The following is a 20,924-nucleotide window of genomic DNA, read 5'->3' on the forward strand; positions in this document are numbered from 1 at the left end:
AACTGTCATGTGTGATGGAGCCCTGCGTTCCTGGGGATGGCCGAACACCCGCTTGCCCATGGGAAGCGGTGAATGAATCCCTTGTTTTGCTTTGCTTGCGTGTGTGGCTTTTGTTTTACCTGCGAAACTGCCTTTATCTCAGACCATGAGTTTTCTCACTTTTACCCTTCTGACTCACACCCCCTTCCCACCAAGGAGGACTGAGCAGCAGCTGTGTGGGGCTGAGCTGCCAGATGGGGTTAAACTACAATACGACTGTAAGTGCTTCTACAAAATAAATAGATTTTTCTTATTATTAAACGTGGAAGATGACCTAAAGGTGACTTGATTAGATCATGTAAGTACCTTTATCATGAGAACACAGGGGTTTTTAAAGGGCTTCTTAATCTAGTGGAAAAAGACATATTACAAAAACCAATGGCTGAAATTTAAAGCCAGAAAATTAAAATTAGAAACAAAGCACAGAACTGAGGGTTTTCTAACTGTAAAGATTATTAAATACTGGAAGGGCTATCTAGGAATTATTTGCCTTTTGAATTCCTCACATCAAGAGTAGATGTCTCTCCGGAAGATCCAATTTCATCAAACACAAGTTACTGGGCTCAATACGGATGAAATGTCTGGTGTTTGCTAAGCAGGAGGTTGGATTAGATCATCTAATCATCCTTTACAATCTTAAATTCTATGAATCTATGAATAGTAATGACCGCCTTTGTATGTTACAGTTTGTAAAACAGCAAAGAACACACTGCAACATAGCTGGGAGACAGAATAAAGAAGCACATTATAAAAAAAAAGAGCACTGTTCTCTGGAACTAAACATGTGAGTGGTAATTATTTAAACTTCATCCATGTGTTTCAAAATTTTTCTCCCAAACAATACTTTAATTAAGTTTCAATTATAGGGCAAGAAAATAAGAATCCATTAATCAAATAGGTAGTACTGCATCCAGAAGAGCATTGCCAACATTCCTGCATAATTTTTAAGTGCTCAATTGATACAGAAATAGCTGCTGGTTTGCAGGAATTGTACATAGATAATCTGTAAAGGAAGGCTCTCGTATAAAAGGCTTTATATGCCTGAGCCTGGGATTCCTCTGTTATATTTGACTAGCTATAAAAACTTTTGTGCTAGATCATAACATTCTGTAGTTGTGAATGCAACAGATTTTACAGAAAATCTGTTTTAGAAATGTATCAGTGAGTTTTTCAAATAAAGACATTGGCACTGCTTTGTGCTTCTTTGCTTGTAAAGCAAAATTCTGCCACTGTCATGCTACAGCCTTGATCTTAAACGTCACCATCAGTTTAAAGACCCTCCCAGAAGTCAGGACTTGCATGTCTCCCCTTGGGGTTGCAAACATGATAGTTGTTTGTCAGATAGGGGTCTGAATAAAATCCATGGAAAGGGATCTGTTAGGCCTTCTGTTTGCATGTTTGCATAACGTTCATCTCCACATCATAGTGTCTGAGAATCCCAGAGTCTTTAACAGGTTTATCTTCCCACCACTTTCAAGACAACATGAAGTGTAATTCCCACATTGCAGTTAGGAAACTGAGATATGGGGCACACAAAGTGATTTTCCCAACAGCAAACTAGACATTTGTAGCACAGCAGGAGACTGAATGAAGGTCTTCCAATTCTGAAGAAGTTTGCCTCATATTCTAGATTGTCTTCCCCCTTCTGTATTTGGCTGGAATGCAAGTGATAGAAAGAAAAGTGACACAAAAAATCAAGTGACACAAGCAAATTTTCCCTACAAAGTGCTACCTTTTTGATGGGGGGAAGTTAAGAGGGAATATTATGCTTCACAAGCTTCTGAAAATCTCTAACAATGTCTTTCTTAATAATTTCAATCATTGATTTTGCGTGTGAATTTGGAAGGAAACGCACACACAGACACACACACACACAAAAGTCCTTCTCTTGGAAGAAGAGCTAAAACTATAAAAGCAAGAAAATGTGGAAAGCAAGCCTGCAGCAGTGTGGGTTGATATTCTGTCTTTAAATCATTCTGGCACTTGTTTTTTTCCCCTCGAGGGGGAAGTGGTAAGCATCAAGGCAGAACTGCAGTAGCCCTAAATCAGAACATGTCTCTGTTTCTGGGTTTACAAAGCAGACTCTTTGCATTCCCAACCAGAGGTCTTGGTGCTTCTCCACAGTGCTACAAAAGCAGTTTCTGCACAGCTGTTCCCTGTGTACAAGCCAGCTTGCTTTCTTTCTCACCATGCATATTTTAGTACTGTTGACATATTCTGATATGACCATTGATTTATTTTCTGGCCACATACAGGTGATCGTTGAACACCTGGTATTTGAAGGATCAGAATCTATCATGCTACTCTTTCCTGAGAAGTGAAAACTCTATAATTCTCCTGATTTTATGATATAACCTAAACTTCGTATTTTGAGAGGCTTCTTTTTTCTCCTCTGAATCTGTATCCTATCCCTCTGCATCCTCCCTCCCATTACTTATCTTTTCTTCCTTGTCTTACTGATCTCTTTAGTCTGAAGATGAGGTGACAGTGCTTCCCCCAAATTCCCTGGATCTTTCCCTCAGTCTCTCTGCCTCTACCAAGCCAAATTCTCTCTACTTTTTTCTCTCTCCTCCCCAATGTTATTTCTCTCCACTTTTCTCTGTTTCTACATCTGAAATACTCCTTTAAAGCACGAGTCTTTGTCTTCTTATGTCATTTTGATCTTCTCAGTGCTACCGATCAGGCTATTCCAAAATGACAGAAAAATATCTCTAGCCTGTTCATCCCAGTTAGTGTTACAGCAAAAGCAGGCAGCTACAGCAAACACTGAAAAATCAAAAAGAGAAGGTTATGTTCAAGGGGCACCCCACTTCCAAGCCAAAGGGTGGTGAATCACAGTGTGTGTAGCTCGCTTGGCAACAACAACATACTGTCATTATTTTGTATGTTAATATTCCACGGTGAACACTGAAAACTGGACAGATCATCTCTGAAGCAACCCTTATAATGTGGACTAAACAAGAAGCTCACAAAGAGGCACTTTGCAAAAGGTGCATCCTCCCAAGGGGATACTGGACATTATTGCAGCTGGAGGAGATGCACTGCGTGTCTTAAGTGCAATTGCATGCATCTCCCAAGGTTAATTCTTTCATGAGCTGTGGGTGGCTGTGGCATTTTTCCAGAAGACAGACATCTGCCACAGTTCCCTGATTTATGGCCGAGGTAGCTCAGGATTCAAGCATGGCCGTAGGACTAATGTAGCAAGCGCTTGGCAGGGCTCAAGTGTCAAATGTACCAAAAAGACCAGAGAGAATAGCGGTGGGTCAGGCCCTTCCATGTGTGGGAGTGAAAATGTGACAAAGCCAAATACAGGTTACCAGCACACCACGGTGAGTACATTCCATGTTTAACCAGCCTGATCACTCCTCTTGCCCCCTAAACACGTTCCACCTTTCACTGGGTATTGCCCTATTGCTGCATCAAGCATGCAAGAACTGATATGCACTGCTAAAGAAACACAGCTCAGTCACACTTTCCCTCTTCAGTGCCCATGCCACCCACTGCCACACTGTAACACAGTCTATGCATCAAACTGGTGAGAGTGCCTGCATGATGGACAAAGGCAAAATTAAGTAATGGTGTTAGCAATGAAGCTACGGTCATAGCAGTGAAAAATCTGGAGCAACAAATGAGCATTCAGTTGAGAACATATTTACTACTTTCCTTTAAATAGCTAATTATTCTATTTATTAAAATCTCCCACCTTGCCAAAATGGCTCCTGCCACTTCCCAGCAGACGTAACCACTTGTTTTGTACAGTCCTGTTTGCCAGATTCATAGTTCAGTGAAGGCTACAGGGTTTTCTGTTCTGGTGGCAATGCTCTTTTTGCAGAACCCAGATCCTTCTCCTGTGCCACATCATTCCTGCAATGGGACAGCAACATCCTGCCCTACCTGGAGTTCAGGAAAGCAGAGTGCAGTTTTCAGTGTGATTGACGTATTTTTGCCTTCAAATCTGTCCTGGTTTCAGTCGGGATGGAGCTCCCTTTGGCTTGTAGTACATTAGAGGGGAGAAAAACAGGATTTGAAAAGTAGTAAGGATCTCTCCCTTCTGTCCCCAATCCTGCAGAAAAGGAACTGGAAGAGATACTCCAGACAGATGCAGAACGGGATTAGGCTCTGGTAGTGTTGTTTTAGGAAGAAAGGGTGCACCAGTTCTGCCATGATAGTTTATCTACACTAGGCTATGAGAGATAATAGATCTAATGGTAAAGCTAAGAGTATCAGGAGACCTTATTTCTAGCCCTAATTATATCAGAAATTATCTATGTTTCCTTACGCAAATCCCTTGGTTACATAGTGCCACAATTTTCCAGTCAGTAAAATGTTTAGACACCTCTAAAGCACTGAGATGCACAGATGAAAAACATTACTGTCATCACATGGCACGATTCACTCACGAAGATTCATGCATGCGAAACTTCTGACTGAAGTTGATGGCCAAAGTTTGCAATGCTTTATTACATTCTGAATTGCCTCTTTATTAGTTCAACAACAATATCTGTGAACACTCTATTTTATAAGCCCCGTGACACTTTCTGTTGGTATTGGTTTACAGTTTCTCAAGTCTATCTAAGTTTGTAAGTATGTTTATCACAAAATGAAAATCAATAAGGAGGGCTTTTATAAAAAAGTGGCAGTATTATATGCTGAGATAGAAGGGCAAGGAATCTTGTGCGTCTCTGTACTACCTTTAAAACTACCTGACAATAAGGTCTCATCTTTGGCTTAGAAATTGAGCTGTTCCATAGGTGCATTGTCTGGGCTACATACAGTGTGAATCTGTTTCCCCAATCAACCCTCACTCCAGGCCTGTTTGCTGACTGTGGCTGCCACCACAGTGTTGCAAAGAAAAAAGGCATCCAAATACCAACATGATTCAAGGGCCTAGGAGACCACAAGGGAGGAAAAGGGTATTTTCTGAATCAGCTCCCCATGAAATCACCGGAACTAGCCTTGTCCTGGGGGATAACAGAATGGATCATTAGGTGCCTTAAAAAGTTCACATTGGATTTTGAAGCCACCCTGCAAGATGAAAAATCAGTAGTTTAGGCAAATAAATAAAAGTCAGTGAATCCTCTGTAAGCTGTGAGCACAGGGGCAAAAGGGTTGTAAGAAGAAAGAGATTCCATTCTTCACAAATGATACATTTTAAAACTTCCCTGCTTCCACCTCAAATCCTCCTTTTTCTTCCCTGGTGATTTAATCGCATAAGATACTGTAAATCAAATTGCTTCCCTTTCTCCGTGAGTATGAGTTAGCTCTTAATTAGGCTATTGGGCAAAAATGAAATGCAACCTATTAATAGCTTGGGATACCCTTTGTGTTAATGTAAAGGTTAAACATATCTTTTCAGCATTTCAGGAGTGTGATTCTACTCCCATAGACAGATGCTTTACCTATTGCTGAATTCAGTGGAATTCATTCTGATTTACGTGCACATAAATGAAAGAGTAATCAGACCCATGATATTTAATTTTACTATTTCAAGCTTGTGTTCAGATAAGAGAAGTGGATACATGGGACCGAATGTCATTTGGGCTTGATTATTTTTATTCTGTGCTTCCCACATGCACATCACAGGGTATTATCTAACATCCATATTCAGGTGAATCTCAGACCTGACAGGAGGATTCAATGTACATATGGAGGTAATTGGACATTCTTCTGAGATATTGCTCCATCATGTTAAACAGACATTGCTCCATAATGTGACGAATTAATGTCATCACGCCATGACAGCACCATGTGATGTGATGACATTACTTTGTGTTGTGACGGCACCTCCTCACCAGGAGAAGCTACCCGACACATGCACTTGGGTCACCAGTAAGAGGAACGGAGCCTGCTGCAGCTTCCAGTTGACATCACAGCTGTGTCAGCTGGCTTAGCTAAGCCTGGTCTTGAATGAAACCCCTGGCACACCACTAAGGCAGATGTGAAATTGACTTGGCCCAACAAAGGCAGAATTTGTGTGGGACTTCTCCCAGGCTGGACTGGGATAATGAGAATATATGTCTTCATTTTACAGCTGATGAAATAAATGCACAGAGTTATTGTCAACATCTGGAATCACAACCTAATGCATCTAGACAATGCTAACTAATACTTACTGCAAAGCTTATTCTTTTCTGGGAGATATTTACTAAGACTCATATAAGCCTCAGTTATGAAAACTTCTTCCCACTCAGGATTTTTCACAGGATGACTGAAGATGTCCAAGCAAAAGGTGTAAAGTTTGCAGACTTCTTTTACAACACAGACTTGGATTGCTTAGTCTCTTATATCCTATTTCAAATCAATTGCTGCGGTTTAGTATAGCTATTTGCAATGAAAAGTAAAGCCCTATCCAAGATACTATACAACTACAAACTCTGAACAGAGCAAAGCATACCTAACATTTATGCTCCGGAATAGGTCCTTTTCCACTGCTAGCTGTTTTTCATGTGAGCAGTATAAAGCAAAATGGAAATGTTTCCCCGCACTGGCTAGTGTGACTCGGCTTATAACATCAAACAGGAATCCAGAGAACAAAACATTAGTTTCATGCTTGCTACAGCAAACAACGTTAGACTGGCTGAGAGCTGTAGTCAGGTCCCAGGCAAAACAAGGTCTTTGCTAAACAACATCAACACAGTAACTAAAATGTGAATAACTAAATCATACACTGTGCAAACTGAACCACCAACTGAAAGTAAAGCGCTGAATTATTTGAATGCTCTTCAAACCCAATTTAAATTTCACCCACTACTGAGACCTCCATTTGCTGGCATCATAACTAATAATGGGAATGCTGCTGAAACGTCAGTTTTAGCGAGAAGCCCATTAAGAGAATGAGAAAAAGAGAAACATCATACAAGAAAACCAGCCGTTTACAACATGGCATATAAGCTCCTTGCATAGAAATACAAAATAGCAGGAAATAAAAGCCAGGCAGTAAACTGTCCTTTTTCCAGCATATTCAGTAATCACATCCATCCAGAGCTTCACACAGGAAGCCCTGAATATAAATATTCTACAGCAGATGCTGCACTGGCATTAAAGTTCCCTGTTGGGGGACTGGATGATTCAAAGGGTAGTAGAAAATCTGTACGCCTTTAAGATATTGGTCTGAAAGCAGCCCAGGTTAATTTTGGTATGAAAGTCATTTCCATCTGAGAGGATTTTTTAGCCAGCTGGAAATGAACTGGAGGTCTACTATGTCCCAGTATCAGCTGGCAGCTCTACAGTGATACTGATATATCAGGGAGACTGCTCTGTTCCTAAATCCTACCAAGGTTTGTGGTTTGTGTAAGTGTGGAGCTGTTTAGCAGGCAGACACTCCCGTGCAAGGCTGTGCATGCACGCTTTTACTCCAAATTAAACATTATGGAGACTGAACAATCCCTGCACGTCAGCTGAGCTGTGTGCACATTCCTATCCTCTGCCCCCAGATGCAAGGTGGAATATGCCAGCATAAGCCACCAGTGAGAGAAAAGCTGGTGCCACAGGCTCAAGTGGTACCTGGGTGCTTGCACATACCCTCTTACAAGGGCAAATTGCCCCTTTTGCTGTTTGCTGTTAGGTTTCACAACATCATGGCTGAATATTTCTAGAAATACGTTTTCTTCTTTCTTTGCTCTGCTCTAGCTCCTACCAACTAGGATCCCAAGCCCCAGAGAGTGCTAGAACACTCCACGTCTTGTCAAACACTGCCAGCTGTGTGATCTTGGGATTTTCAAGTGCTTTGTTTCACATTTTCCCACGTTACGTCCCATCAACCATCTTCTGGCCCATTCCCTTGACATATTTTCTGCTTTTCGAAGGAATTGTCTAGCAGATTCTTTGAAGTTAACAGCATTTCTGATGTGTCACAAACCCCACTGTTAGTCTGTGTGGAGTCTCGCTCTTAGTTGCTGGGGAGCTGGGAAACTATGCTGAAGGTCTTTGCAAGTGACCTGCCCCTGTAAGAACCTGGTGGGCCCAAGAATGATCTCTTCATTGCTCATCGCTGTTTCAAGGCATGGGACCTTCTTATGCAGCTTCAGCGGCCAAAGAGTCCAACCTTTTGATAGGAGATTTTTAGCAATGGCTTTCCAAGATCTAAACAGGTAGAAATGCCATATACTTTCATTTTATCAGCTCTCTTTCTGACCTCACCTTAGAGAGTAATTAGGTTAGTTTGGCATGGGCTGTTTTATGTACAGTTCTCTTGATCTTCTTTTATTTATAAATCTTGCTATTTCAGCCTATTCAATCAAACCATCTTTTATAACAGGCTCCACAGGGCTGAGCTCTCCTCTCACAGGAGGGTAAGTCAGGAACGTTTGTATTCAGTGAATCCTGCCACCCCGGTTTGAAGCCATGGTCCTGATGATTAGTGTCAGTCCTCATAATTTTGTCGAAGATTGAAACTAAACTAAATGAGTGATGCTTACATGGCTGATAACTTTTTTTAAGCTGGGTTAACATGAGATATCTTCTAATATGAACAAATGCTAGCAACACGAAGCATTACACTCACACTGGCTGGTCTGCTGCCCCTCATCTACTATGTCCCTCAAATATCCCAAGGCAGATATGCCACATTGCACACAATATGCTTATTAGCACAGTTAGGAGCCATTAGGGAGAACTAGCAGGAGTAGTGTTAAAAGGTCTGATGAGAGGAAAAATTTCTGGTGCCACTCAAGAAATGCAAATGTTATGTTGTAGATGGCATAAAGAGACTAGGCTTATGCCCATTACTGATACTGTAGAAAGGAAGAATTTGGTGTCTGCATCCAGCAAATTGGGAGCTCCCTTAGGCCACTGGAATACAAATTATTTGAACCTGGTAATTTTTAGGTGCATTTATTTTAAACATAATCAGCACAGACCTGATTTCTCAGCTTGTAAACTCACCAGGGCAAGGACAGCCTGCAGAGCTGAGTTCAGGGGATCCTGATCCCAAATGGTGTTACAGAACAGCAATTATGAAAAGCCAGCGACACCTTCATCCACTGTGCATGTGTGCAGCTTGTTTATTTAGTCATCATCACCATCCTCCTTAACACAACTTTACTCTGTTCCTGTGTCTCACAAATTCACCTTTGTTGCACCAATAGATTTCACACAGATTTTCTCCAAAAGGGTTATGACATCTTTCTGCATATTCTCAGTTATGGTGTTTTTATCAATTAACTGTACCTTCACAAATCTACATTTCTGAACAGCTGACAGGAACAGGCTACACACTGCTCCTCTGCCGTTGTCTAAGGAGCAATGCTGGGGGTGAATGAAGACATCTGCTTAAAGGTGGGCAGGGATGCTCATTCCGAAAAGAGCCCAACTCCCAGCATGCATCATCTACCTGGATGGGACTTGGCAGGCTGAGGTTAAGGTACAAAGCTCATGATGATGTTGTCTCCAAGGCATGAAGACATCTCACTCCAGAGCTCTGTGAACTATGCATAGCCTATAGACAACAGCTGGCCACATGTCTGCAAACTAGCTCAGCTGAATCCGTTTCCTTCTCTCCTACTTCCCTGACAAAAATCCACTCAAACAGTAATTAACAGATCTTCTCATTACTGCTCACCCTCTTGAACTGTTGGAAAATGGTCTGCTCTTTGGCAACTATTGTCTTAGTTTGTCCAGGGCTTTCTACAGGAGCAGAGACTGCATGTTCCCTCTGGGAACTGGCTGTGGGACAAGGCTGGGTGGGAAGCAGTGGAGGAGACCAGTCATGCTGCGAGAGGACACGGACTGCAGATTGGGATTTGGGAGCCTGAAGAAAACATGTGTGCATGGAAAAATGACATGAGAAAGATCTCAGCTGGAGTGCCACTTTCATGTCCCTCTTTTGGACCACCTGTCTTGGCAGGGTTAAAAACAGTTATAGCGGTGGGTAATACACTCCAGATCTGGGGTTCCAACCTCCCCAGTTTTGGCTGCCCTCAAGGGAGCACTGGGTTAAGAAAGCCTGCCTTAAACCTGTGCAGGCAGGTGCCCAGAGCAGCTCCACAGGACTCGGAACTCACTGTGTCCAGGCCATTTAATGGAATGAAGGAAAGTCTGATGTGCCAAAACCCTCACAGTCCCATGGCAGCTGTTGGATACAATAACTTACGCCTCTTTACTACCTCACTTACAGATTTGCTTTATGCGCAAACAATGGTAGCAATTTTTGTTATATTTTGTGTGGTATCTAGGGATTCTGTTAGGGAAAAAAAGAATTTCCTCCTTCTCAGGGTTCCTGTGCAGCCACGTGAACTTAACAGTTTCAGAACCCAGCAGGCAAACCTGAAGAACCAGGAGTTTGTCATTTTTAACACAAGCTGGTAAAATCAAGCTGTAACATTTTTTGAACAGCAAGGCTTGATGATATTACACTTAGCTTCTTGTTATATCCCTGAGAAATGTAAATATTATTATGCCAGTTTCACTGTCATTGAAACTCAAGAAAGTTCCCATTGTAAAGTCACTGACACCACTGAATCTTGGAAAGCAAGATTGGAAGAGACTTCAAGAGAGCATCTAGCATACTGCCTGCCCTCAAAGCAAGAACAGTTACGTCTAATACGAAACCTCTACAGTCACCAGCTCTAACTGGGACTTGATGGTTTGAACATATTAGCTTTGGACAGCAGCTTTCTTATGCAAAAGAAGGCAGTATTTATAATCAGCTGACAGTTTTGACATGCATAATAACTACTATAAAATGTTCAGTGGTTAATAGGATCGCATTGCCCAGCTACTAATGTTCTGACCTAACCTTAGACTATACTTTTATCCCTTTAGTATTTATCACTGTTTCTTCTCTCAGCAAATGTGCTCTTCTTTTATTCTCCTTGGCAATGTAAGAGCATTAGTCTGTTACTTCTGTCTGCATTCCTGGCACTGAGGAGGAGACTTCGCCTTGTTCTAGTGAGAACCAACTTGAATATACCTCAATGCCTGCCCCTGCACCACGTCCGCAGACTGACTGCTGCAATTAAGTCTCAAGCAGTAACTTGAAGAAAAAAAAAAGGAAAAAAAAGTAAATGTTGGACAGGTGGTGTGAGAAACTGCAATAATAACTAAATATGTAAACCAAGGCATTGAAAAGTGGGTTGCCCCATCTTAGAGACGAGTAAGAACACCTGGATGTCTCTGTCCACTGTCATCAGAACCACCTGCAAACAATTTAATGAAAACTCTACTGTTTGGACGGTTTTCTATGACAGTTTTATGTGGCCCATATATTGTAGTTCGGTCTGCAGTAACCAGAATTCACACCAAAATGTTAGCTTTGATCTGGTGTCTTTATTGGCATTTTCTACAAGAAATTATGGAAAGCATGCAACTCAAACTGGCCCTTGTGCTCTTTGAGTTGGTCTCTCTGATTTTATATAAGTAGCATCTGCACAGTTTATGTAATTTATACCCATTTAGTGGACTATCGAGAAGTCTAAACCCCACATTTTTCATCAGGATAAAACTGGTTAAGACTTCAGTAAAAAAAAAAAAAAAAGAAACAAAACAAATCAAACCACTGGCCTGGTGACTTATATTCTCTCACTGGTAACCAGCTTTTAATTCAATCCTTGTTCCTGCATTCCTAAGAAAAAGAGGCTGCAGACAGCTTGGGAATCTGGCCCAGTAGTTACAACGGTAGATTGAGACATGTGAAAACCAGAATCTACACTTTGCTTTGCTATTATCCCCTCTGTCACACTTCCTTTCCCTGCAACCATTTCAGCTGTGCCCTATTTTTTGTCTGGTCACCAGGGCTCCAATGTAGTAGTCCTAATAAAAGCAACAGAGTAGGTACAGGGACTGCAGGCTCATCTTTGCTCAGCAGTGCAATAGCTTCTTGGAAGCAAGAAGAGGTGCAAAATATAACTAACTACGTTTCCTATCAAAATCAGCAGGAGAAGCCAAAGTGATAGTATCGTCCTGCTTAACATGAGTGAGTCCCGGTGCAATACCCTTCTGCAGCGGTTTGATCAATTCTGCTATCGCTGTCTCAGAAAACTGAGGAAGCTGAAGACATCGAAGCTCAGTGATCAGGCCAGGATGCAGTGAGAGTCTGTTTCAGAGCTGGGTTAGAATATATGAGTTCCTAGAGCCTGGTCCTTTGCTCAGACCACATCTCATTCTTCCCATTCCTCTGCCACAAAATACTGAGGTTAAAAATAACCTCCAAAATCCCAGAACAGCAGTCACAGATTAAGCAATTAGAAGCATTATTTGGAGGAAACCAAGTAATATCTGCTTGTTCAATAAGAAGGGGCCCAGAACATGGTTCTTCTGAGGGGTTTGGACAGGACTGCCCAAGGATGGCGTTCAATCTGCCTGTGTCATGCGGTGGTTTGTTTATTGGCTTTGTTGTTTGTTTTTCCCCAACAGCATTTACCACTTACTCAATCCATCTTCTATTTTCTTATCATCAGATTAAATTATTTTGGTCATTTATTGTACTGTAGCCTTTAGATCTAATTCTTCTGAAATAATAATGCATGCCTAAATAAAATATAAATATGTATTACTGCTAGCAATGCCTACAGCAAAGGTTGCTCAGCTCTTTCTCACATATGACACTGGAAATGGGGATATATCTTTTGCCACCTCCAGGAAAAAATGTAGTAAGTTAATAGTAGGCACGTGAGTTAGAGTGGAGAGCTAAAAAGGAATGAAGAGGGGGGAAGAAAGAGCCCCAGAACTAACTGGCAGTGTAGGGGAAGAAGTCAGGTTGAGGGCCAAGCAGATGGCAGAAGATGAGATGTGCAGGATCAAAACAAGGCTCCAAGGGGAAGAAAGCACCAGGCAATTACAAACTGAAAGAGCCCAAGATGGAAATTTGGAAAGGAAGTTGGAACTGTTGGAATTTGGTTTGTTGACTGAGTGAAAAAGGAGATCAGGAGAAAAGCTACAGGAGAATGGAGAGCTCAAGACAAGAGAGAACTGGCTGAAAACAAGAGAATTACAGCACAGACATGAACCCGAACCCAGCCCTCCTGCATCATCTATTGTCAGCCAGGGTCGTGAAATTTCCTGACAGTGTGCATCTGATTATTTCTTTATTCTGCAGCCTTTAATGTCAGGATCATATGACACACAGCAGTATAACTGTGTACTCTGTTAGCTCAAGTGATAGAAGTCTGTGTTATAGGTCTGAAAAAAGCAATGCTAAACTGTTGATGCAAGAATTGCTGCAAGCATCAAAATCTTGTTGACTGGGGAAATCCATCTCTTGCTCTAATGAAGAGAATTAGACTATAAAAGACTTTAAAGACTACTAATGTTGCAACACCAATGATCATGAAGGTGTGTGCCAAACAGGTCTCAAATATCAAAAATGGGAAAAAAGTTTGTTCCACAGACTTTGCAGCTCAGACTTGAACGTGTGCACATGTCCACAACATTAGACAGAAGGTCTGGGTGCTATTCCTAGGTCTGACAAAAGAACGGTATGACCTTGGGCAATCTATTAACCTCTCCACACCTCACCTTCCCATCTATATAAAAGAATAAGGACGACATATTTTGTATTTGACAGGTTTGTAGATCACTAAGGCCAACGAGGTATACCCAAGGGTAGCTCACGTTAACTAGCCCGTCCTGCATCTCGAGGCGGGAGACCAGCTGTATCCATTTTATGCGCCACCCAATGCAGTCAGAATTATGGTCAGAAGTCAGCTCCTGTTGTCCATTAATATACACACTGGCATCTCTCAATGCTGCATTCAAGAACTAATCTGCCTCCAGTCTCGGCTAATTGGAAAAGGTTTTTTTTTGCTATGTTATGTGGATTTCCAAAGTTAAATCTTGAGTGATAGACAGTGCTGTCACAGCAGCATTAAGTGTTTAGAGAGTGATTATTCCTGAAAGACTTTCATTTTTCAAACTTCTGCTTTCAGAAAAAGCTGTAGAAATAAATGAGAACACCAAGGGCTAAACAACACTTTGAGCATTACAACAATGATCTCCAGAAAGGGGAAGCAATAGCCCAAAGCTTTGCCTGTTGCATTTACAATTACAAGCATCTGCAGGTTTCCTCATATCACTGTTGGCATTTAGGGGCTTGCATCATGTAAAATCCTATTCATAACAGTCAATGTGCTCCTGAGAGGAATCGCTCTCAAAACGTCAATATACTTTTTTGTAACCTTTCTATTTAATAAAAAAAAGAGACAGCTTCAATTAGTGAGGAATGTTCCATATAAATTAGATTATTTTAGAAGTTCCAGCAATATTAAAAGATATTTTTAGTAAATGAACAGCTGTCACTTTGGCAACATTTGTAGCCTTTTAGCCTTTTTTTTTTTTTTTTTTTTAATTTTGATACCTGGTCACTTATTCTGCATGAGTCAAACCCATACTCATAATCTCTCACTATAGCTAACAAACTATGCCTGCTGAGAAGATGAATAAGGAATATTCAGTATTTATGACCCCACTGCCAGCAGCAGCTAAATACCCACCTACATGGAAGCTGAAACTTGTCCCACACAGTCTTTATGTTGTTGATCTATGGACCAGTGTGAGTGGGAGTGGCTTTGTGGAACGGCAGAGTTTGGAACAGCAATCCGCCTCATTTTCTTGCCAGAGGAAATCAGCATGTTGTGCCTTGGTGATGCACGGACAACCCAGGCTGTAAGCACAGAGCGGTCAGCCCTGCCAATGTGCCTACCGAGGCAAACGTGCTAACTATTAGGAGATCAAATCCCAAACCTTGCTGTCAGCAGAGATGGAAAAGCAGGTCCTTTCCTAGCAGCACAGTTGCGACATATCTTCCTCTCCTTTTCCATTCTCCTGGCCTCACATCAGTACCAGCGCTTGAACACTTCCTCTCCTCTTAATTCCCTAAAGGAATATTTAACTTGCATTTTAGCAAAAAGCTTTTATTATTAATATTATTGTTATTATATACAGATTTATCAGTGAAACTCTTCAGGGGGAAAGCTTTTGTCATCTATGAAAAGTGCAGCACAAAGAAACCTGGCCTTATCTTACTAATTACTCCAGTGCCTCCCCAAATCCTATCAAGCTGCTTGTTATTAATCAGTTAGACTAGTGTTGCCTGTATGGCAAAATAACATATCCCAGGATGAGATCTGTTTACAGAGCTCCAGCTCTGGCAAGGAGCAGGGAGATGGTGAAGCCAAGAGAAGCAGCCGTGCTGCAGTCTATCACCCAGACCAGGGGCCAGCAGACACGTGAGGTTTCAGGTGTTTGATCCAGAGGGCTGCGGATGCCACATCTACTTTCCCCACACTGTCCCTAAAATAACAGTATATTCTGAGCTAACCTTGAGCCCAGAAGAAAAATGACTGGGAAAGATGTGGATACAACTATCAGGGGTATCAAACACTGTGATGCACATCTGGTGTCCCACAAGGAGGAGATTGGGTAAAAGAGGGTCAGCAGTGCAGAAGAACTGAGAAAAACTTATCATGAAGTTGTGTTACTGTCATCATTCTGAAGTTTCTCTGGAACAATATATGGATTATACACGGGGCAAAAGTTATGCTGTCAATTCTATCCAACCAGCATCTTCTCTGATGGAGGCTGAGAAAGTAACTGACAAAATAATGGATCCAGCCCTGAGGTACTAACTCCTAAAGCAGTGACCAGTGGCATGTTCTCTCTTCTCAGAGGAGCTATGCAAGCTCCTCTCAGGTGGGTTAGTGCCAGAGTCTTGACTTCGCTCTTCAAGAAAACTCCTGCTTTAGATGAATGAGAATTTTGCCCCAAGAAAGGCTGCTGCAATGAATGCAGAGAGCAAAGCAAATCTGCAGCATTCCTCTAGAAGACAAGTGTCTACTGAGAAAAGAGCTGTACAGGTTGATGAAGAAAGCAGGACAATAAGGTTTTGCTAGAAAGGGATTATGATTTTTGTCAAGTATAGGATGAAAGGTCTAGCACAGAACTGCTTGCTTGCAGCGGGGGTAAGGAAATAGATAAGAAGCAAGAGAAGTATCATGTGATCTTTCTCTTGAGACCCCCTTCTACTTTCTGGCAATTGACAATGCAGAGTGAAGATGCAACCAACCCATCCATATTCCCACTTGAGAATGTCAAAATATTTTGTTAACAGTGGCAGGTCAAGTTTCACAGCCAGGCTGAAAAACAGCAAATTATTACTATTGCTATTTATAGGTCATGAAAGTGAGACACAGAGAGATGAAAGAACTTGCCTACTGTCCATTAGTGGCAACACTGAGAAGCCAAGAAATCTTGTGGCTGATCCTCTGCTCTGTGCATCATCTCGTTTTCTTGCCCCAAAAGGCAATGCACTGTTAGATATATACTGCATCCAGTAAATACTCTTCAAGCAATAGCAGTATTCTCATCACAGTGTTTTTCCTTGTTTTCTTCAATGATCAGCACATAATATTGCCTCTTTTGTTTCACACATTGCTCCTTTCCCATTCCAGGTTCAGTACTTTCAGTCTGGAAAGATACTATTTTTGTGAGAAAACATGTAAACAATTATACTCACTTCAAATACAAGCTGATTGGTTCTTTTCTAATGAAGGAAGAATGCTGGGTAGATATATAGGGTTATCCTCTATTCAAGATGTGCTGTGGGATCTTAAATATCCATCTGGACAGGACACGGAGAGAGCAGATGGGACTTGGGTTTAGCATTTATCCTAGTAGCAGCATTCAGTAAGGTAGCACGTCTTTGAGTCCAAGCTGCAGCCTTAGTTTAGTAAAACCTAAGTTGACCTTCTAGTCAAGGAATAAGAACACTGTTGAGTCAGCTGTACAACAATGCAGAGAGAGATGGCAATGGATCATAAATCTGTTTTGTATTTTAGCACGCCATTAATCTGCTCATAATTAGGACAAAGCACAGGATGAAACCCTAGGCAGGCACTGATGCTGCTCTTATTACCTGTGGACTGATTCTTCTCTCTCATGCTGGCGTTACATCAGTGACTTGCTGGTGTTTCTCTGGTTTACTTTGCTGCAGTGAGGATATGAATCTGGCCCAGAGCTCTAATATATGTTCTAATTTAATTCGTATCTTTGTCTCCACATGGGAATTCTCATCTAGACACAGCCCCCTTTGGGCCTTGTGCTATTTCCAAATATAGGACCTTTTCCCATTTGTGTCAGATTTGGTGGGAAGCCCCCCTTACTCTAGTTCATTCAGATGACTTGCACCATGTTTTAAGGTTAGATTTAATGTTCTTCTGCCTACAGTCCATTTTAAGTACATTACATGTTTTATTATTTTGTGTAGTTTTCTTGCACATAAATCAATATATAATGAAGCTAAGCACTTTTACACTTGCCAAGGCACTGTGCAGACATTAACTCTCCTAGACCCCTGGGAGGTGAGTAAAATAAAGAGCATTATTAGCCTCTTTATCTAGGTCTTTTCAGTGCATTCCACAGCAGAGTAGGGACATGTCAGATTTTACAAAGAGACAAAATGAGGCTGGGAGATTAAGGAGTGAACTGTACTAGGACAAGGAAAAACATGACCCAGAGAAATATACATGTACCTATTGCAGCTGAAGTGTGCAGAAAACCCACACCCCATGTACCATGAGGCTGTGCTCTCAACAACAGATTTTGGGTGCAAGTTAGACACCAAGGCAAGTCCAATGGATTTATGTAGACATGGTGATCACTTCTTAATTCTACCCCAAAAGGGACATGCCTTCAGAAAGTAGATCCAAAGATGTATGGAGATGATTGTTTTCCATTGGGACCCATACCAAATGGTTTGGTGCATTAGGTTGGAGATGAAGCTGTAGTGATTCACCCAAGGTAACGCTACAGAACTGGCCAAAGAACTAGAATCACAGAGGTTCTGGCGCTCGGCTCCAAGTGAAATTCAGCACACCATTACTATAATCTCAGTGTTACTCTCTTCTACACTGATTGACAGATTCACATGTAATACATGTACATCCTTACTCTTGGAAGGACAAACCAGTGAAATGAACCATTTCCCTGTTCCAGCAAACCCAAATGTCACAGATGACACCCCAGGTCAACACCGTTCCGTGAGTAAACTCCTGGGAATGTCTAAGGAACAAACCTGTGGGGGAAGGATGAAATAAAATGTTATGGTGTAACCTAGAGGTGAGCATTTGTTACAAGACCCTTCTGTGCCCAGCCACAGAGAATACAGGCTCGTTAGAGCCTGAAGCTCACACAACAGCAGTTCACAGCTGTTAACTCTAGAGAACCAAGCTCAAACCCTGCTGTGTTGGCCAGGATAGAGGCCAATCACAATACCAGGCAAATCCTTTTAATATATTGCATATCATTGCAGTAATCCAAGACAAATCTCAGAAAAGAATATGACTTCTGCAAGAGTATTTTAGTCACTGCGAAAATTATTCCAGTGAAGAAATGGCAAAATGATCTTAGTGGCATTCAAGTTGCCTGTCAGCCTTTGAATGAGAATTCCCGGGTAGGAGTCTGGGGAGGCCGCAGCATCCAAGGTGATGCCAGGGAATGCTGCAGCTCCCGCCGACTTCTTGCATAAAGGCAAATACCGTTGTACAAACCAAGGCAGAGAACACGATGACAGAACACAGCACCAATACACAGCTTACTTTTCCAGGGGACAAACTCCATTTGTTGTAAAATAGTTACACACGTGTGGGCACATACCACAGCTTTTTTATAGCACTTTCTAATTTCCAAGTTCTAATGGTCAATGCTGAACACATCTGCAAGCTTCTCGTTTTGTTATCATCAAGTTTAGAAATACGAACTCTTAAAAAAATAAAAGCTCAGGTTCAAATGACCCCAGATTATAACAATTTAAGAAAAACATTAATATTTCCAGACATAATAAAATTATGAGACGTGTCAATACCAATGACTATTTGTTAAATATTTTACCCCAAATCCTGCCTCAGTTGTGAAGAAAGTGCTATAGATCTAATCAGAAATTTTCAGTTATCCAGTGAAGGAAAATGAGCCTTCTTTCACCTGTGGAAATCCATACCATTGTCAGGGCTTCTCCATTGCCATTACGCAGGAGAGAGCTGCTCAGATGGAATCAGTGGATTCTGGCTCATTTAAACATATTTTCAGAGTATAAAAGTTCAAAAGCTGAAAAAGTGATTTAAAAAAATACCGAATAAAATGCCAAATGTGAAAATCTCTAAATTAGAAGAATGTCTTACACAACAAAAAGATGCAAAAGAAATCTATAATGAACAAAAAGTAATTTAAGATTGTTCCCAAAGGAAAATAACCCAAAGCGTATCTCCTTAAAGCAGCAAAGAAATTCATGGAAACAAAGACTAATTTATTTGCTGCCCTGATTCACACACTGCAGACATACTATCAGAACAGTTTACTTTATAAGCCATTCTGAAAAAGAAAAGAAGTGCTTGACACAGGATCTGAAGTTGTCAGTACAGCTTTATTTTCTAATATCTAAACTCTTATAGTTTTTAATTTTGAATGAAAATCCTGTACACTTTCAACAGAATCTAACACTTCTACAACACTTTTCACCATTAAGTCTTAAAATGCCTAACAAAAGTTAGAGACATTATCTCCATTTTACAAAAAAGGGAAACAGGCATGGAGAGTTGATTTGCCCAGACCCACCACGCAGAATGGGAGCAGAGACAGAGCCGTGATCCATCCTCCTGTGTGTTCTGGGCCTGAGGAAATTAGCATTCCCTTTAATTGCATTTTTATTTTCTTTAGAGAGCACATAGGAATATCTGGAAATTTAGTAGCAATTTTTAAAAGTGCTTTTGGGGAAAGGGAAGATTTTAGTCACTCATTATGCGACTAAATTAATGCACATAGAAAAACACTCTTATGAATATAAAACATGGCATACACTCCACTTCCTAGGCTATTTAATATTTGCTCTGAAACTCTGAATCAAATCAAATCCCTCAACTCAGTATTGTTTACAATTTATTTCAACCTCAATTGATGAGACAACACAGAGGTTCTCTTCAGTTTACAAGTGGCTGTGCTCTGCTGATATCACCTTCAACAAAACTCGATGGAGTCTTTTGTAGCCCTCTGCCACATCCAGCTCCTGATACCTTCTGGATATTGATACCTGTCAGTCCCAGCTCTGAAGGGAAGCTCAAATCAGTTCCATTGCATGTTTCAAGACACATATTTAGCACAACAATAATTTCAGAGCTTTTCCTTACCCCCTTAATTCTGTCTCAACCTTAATTCAATAACTTAACAACATCCATTGATTATTTGGTTACATTTTGCACACATTCATATAAGCAGGCATTATTATACATATGTATTGAGCTACAAATCAAATTCAGAAACACTTCTAGGCTTAGAACATAAACTCCCCTGCAAATTAGAAACAACTTTGAGCACCTTGACAGCACTGAAGCAGGAGAATACTCAACAGACAGATTAATATTATGAACATCTCACTGACTCTTCCATCTTCTTTCAGTCACAGAGATGGAAACACACGCTTCCCAAAACTTCCCCAGGTCAAGTTCTGGCTCATTCCAGACGTGGGGAACAGCTAACCCATGCATTAGTCTCTGGGTTAATAGTAGATATTTAACACCACACACCAAAAGAAAAGAGGAAAACATTTTACCAGGTAAAGCCAGTGGGAAAGCTGGAGGAAGCAGACAAGGTATAATTATACTCACTGGAATTTGGCCAGAACACTAGATCAAATACACCTAACAGTCTTGTTAAAACCTTAAACAGCTGGGGATATTTTCATTTTCTGTCTTACCTAAAAGTCAGCATGTTGTCTATACGTGTAATAACACACCGACTGGGTCACAGTGGCTTGCCGGAGAGTTCTAACCATGTATTATATGTATTAGCACATACCTACCAATATTTGAAACCGGAGCATCAGTAGAATCTACTTAACACAAATCTGCATAAATATACATAGATTTGCATAAGATTACATAAACACATGGTCATTTTCCCCTGAC

This window comes from Columba livia, chromosome 10 (assembly GCF_036013475.1).
Source record: "Columba livia isolate bColLiv1 breed racing homer chromosome 10, bColLiv1.pat.W.v2, whole genome shotgun sequence".
Taxonomy (NCBI): Eukaryota; Metazoa; Chordata; class Aves; order Columbiformes; family Columbidae; genus Columba; species Columba livia.